Below are 3,601 nucleotides of genomic sequence, written 5' to 3' on the forward strand. Positions count from 1 at the left end.
CCCTTCTTCATTTCTGAAGAAGGGTTTAGGCCCGAAACGTCAGCCTTCCTGCTCCTCTGATGCTGCTTGGCCTGCTGTGTTCATCCAGCTCTACACCTTGTTATCACAGAAATAGGCCATTCAGCTTTCAAGCCTGCTCCACCATTCAATTAGATCATGGAAAAGCTCAGCAGGTCCAGGGCATCTGGGGAGAGAAATCAGAGTAATGTTTCGGGTCCAATGAGCCTTCCTCAGAACAGTTCTCAGAGTTAACATTTCATTAAATCAGAAAAATGTTAACTCTGATTTCTCCCTGCAGATGCTGCCAGACTTGCTAAGTTTTCCCAGCAATTTCAATTTTTGTTTCTGATTTCCAACATCCACAGTTCTTTCAGTTTTTGGTAAGAATCAATATGCCTTAAAGATATTGAATAACTTCCATCTTTTGGGAAGAGTTCCAATGCTGCCCATCCCTCTGAGAAAAAACTTCTTAGTTTCTGTCCTAAAAGAGTAATCCTAATTTTAAAACCATATACCCTTTTCCTGGACTTTCCTCACAAGATTAAACATCTTTTCCACCTTGTCAAGGCCATTCAGGATGTTGTAAATTTCAATCAAATCACTTCAAGCTTTTTTCAACCTAAGTGTAAAACAAGCCCAAATTGTCAATTTTTTTTACACATAACAAACAATGCAGATGGACATATCAAGAAAATGAGTGTGGGTGTGGGGTGATGGTAGGTGGTCATGCAGTGTAATCTCTAGGACTATGTCCAAACAGAGTTGGCAACTGTAATGACTGGAACCAGGTGGACCTCATTGACTACGAGGTCCTTGATTGGGGTTATTAACCTGGGCCAATCGGGAAAGCCCAGGCTGCCCAGTATTAACAGGAGATTTAGAATCTCCTCAGTTCAGGGGACTGACTCTGAGCTGGCAGTCCACAGCCAGTGTACTGTACACAAGTAACTAAAGAGTGACTTGGTGACAAGATACCAGCCTCTATGCAGTTATTTCAGTAGTGACGGGAGAAAACATTACGTGCCTGAAGAACATTCACTTGCAAAGTTATCTTGGAGTTGGGGTAAGTATTTCTGGCATCATGCCTTTATTTGGGAAGCCTGATCCTGCTGTTTGATCCTGCTGTCAAAGACTAGACCTAGTATATGGAAAGAATGCATTTTCTTTTCCAGGCAAATGACACTGGGGCAGATGAAAAGCAATGAGTAATCCTTCTGACTACTTGTGGACCTGCAGCATTTTTGGTTATAAGGGGCTTAACATTCCTAGAGATACCAGACACCAAAACTTTCCAAGAGTTAACAGAGTTGGTTAAGGAATATTATTATTGCAAACCTCCTCTAATTCTGAGATTCTATTGGTTTTATTTGGCTGTTAGAGAACCAGGGGAATCGTATCAGGATTTTTGACAAGGTTGAGACACTAGCAAAGGCATGTGATTTTGAGTTAACCCTGAATGAGATGCTGACAGACTGTTTGGTATGTGGGATTAATGACATAACCATGCAGAAGCGTCTACTAGCTAAAGCCCAACTGGACTTCAAACAGGCAATACAACTGGCTTTGTCATTAAAATATGTGGCAAGTGGAGCATGGGATCTACAGAGCATCCCGATAGAAGTGGACCCCCTGACCTCTCCGACTGAGCTTGGGGAACACCACTTGAGTGTAGGCAATTGCAGAGCCTCAAGTAGGACATATCCTGAGCACAGGCACCATAGGCCAGCCTACAGCACAACAAGTGGCTAAAAAGTTCTTCAAGATCTGGACTTGTAAGCCAAGTATGTGGACTCGAGAAAACAAAGGAGTCCTACAAGGCCTGACTTGATTAAGAAAACTCATAGGCCAATACTCTGGAGAGTACATACCCTGGAAAGTCCCCCTACATGTGGGTTGGAACAATTAAATTGCTTAGCGATGTCCAAATCAGAACTGATTAAAATTAATGTTTGGTTAAATGGTCGCCCAGTTCCCACTGAGGTCAATACCGGCGCAGCTGTATCTGTGGTTGCAGAATCTGTCTGTAACAAGTTTCACTCAGGACTCCAACCCTTAAGTTTGCACAAGAGCTCAGCCAAACTGAGAACATACACTGGGGAAGTGTTGCAGATTAAGGGTACGACTTGGGTTCTGGTCTCCTATGAGAAACAGTTGATGCAATTACCATTGATGTTAGTAAAAGGCTCGGGCCCAAACCTATTGGAGTGGAGCTGGTTGAGAAAGATTCATCTAGAATGGCTGAACATTTTTCAATTAGAAAATGGCTGCCTTAGTGAAGTCCTAGTGAAATTCTAGAATCATAAAACCATAGAATCCCTACATGTGGAAACAGGCCATTCAGCCCAAAGTCCACACCACCCCTCTGAAGACCATCTCACCCAGACTCATTCCACTAATTTCCCATGTCTAACCCACCTAACCTAAACATCCCTGGGCACTATGGGCACTTTAGCATGGCCAATCCATGTTCCCTGCACATCTTTGACTGTGGGAGGAAACCGGAGCACCCAGAGGAAACCCATGCAGACATGGGGAGAATGTGTAAACTCCACACAGACAGTTGCCCAAGGGGTTTTTCAGGAAGGACTGGTGACTATCAAAGAGGCCAAAGCTACTTTACATGTTGACTAGGAAGCAATTCTGAGATTTTGCAAGCCCTGCTCGGTGCCATTTGTCTTGCAGGCAAAAGTAGAAGTAGAAATCAGGAGACTCGACAGCGAAGGAATCATCAAACCAATGCAGTTTGCAGAATGGGCAGCACCGGTCGTTCATTTCACCTTTGTGGGGATTTTAAGCAAACAGTAAACCGTTCTCGCAGCTAGATAAATACCCAATTCCTGGCATAGAGGACTTGTACGTAAAGTTGGCGGGGGTGGGGGGTGTACTGTTCTTTACGAAGCTGAACATGAGTCAGGCCTACATGCAATTGTGACTGTATGAGGAGTACCAGAGGTACGCTATAATTAATGGCCATAACAGTTTATGTCGATATACAAGATTGTCATTTGGGATTTGATCAGTCTGTGCCCTTTTCCAATGGACTGTGGAGAACATTTTACAACAGCTACCCCAGGTTGCCATTTATCTGGATGACGTACGAATAACAGAGAAGATCAATAAACAGCACTTGGAGAATTGGATGTAGTGGTTAAACATTTCTCCCAGGCAGGTATGCGCCTTAGAAGGGAAAAATGTGTTTCAGGCACCCCAAGTGACCTATGTGGGTTACAGACTCGACAAAACCAGGTTACACTCATTGGAGGATAAAGTGAGGGCGATCAAAGGGGCCCCAGCTCCCACATTTGTACCAGAGCTTAGGTCTTTCCTCAGGTTAGTGAATTATGACGGAAAATTCATACGTAACCTGGCCTCCATCTTGACACCCTTACACCTGCTATTGCAAAAGGGTCAGCCATGGGAATGGTCGTGTAGCCAGGAAGTAGTGTTTAGTGAAGTGAAAAGCAGCTATCGTCATCTAACGTGTTGGCCCATTACGATCCGAAGCAAGTGGTAGTGTTGACTTGCATGCCTCCACAAATGGCACTGGAATAGTATTGGCTCACTGGTAGCCTAATGGAGAAGAACGCCCGATATCATATGC

The sequence above is a fragment of the Rhincodon typus genome, chromosome 28, assembly GCF_021869965.1.
Source record: "Rhincodon typus isolate 14 chromosome 28, sRhiTyp1.1, whole genome shotgun sequence".
Lineage (NCBI taxonomy): Eukaryota > Metazoa > Chordata > Chondrichthyes > Orectolobiformes > Rhincodontidae > Rhincodon > Rhincodon typus.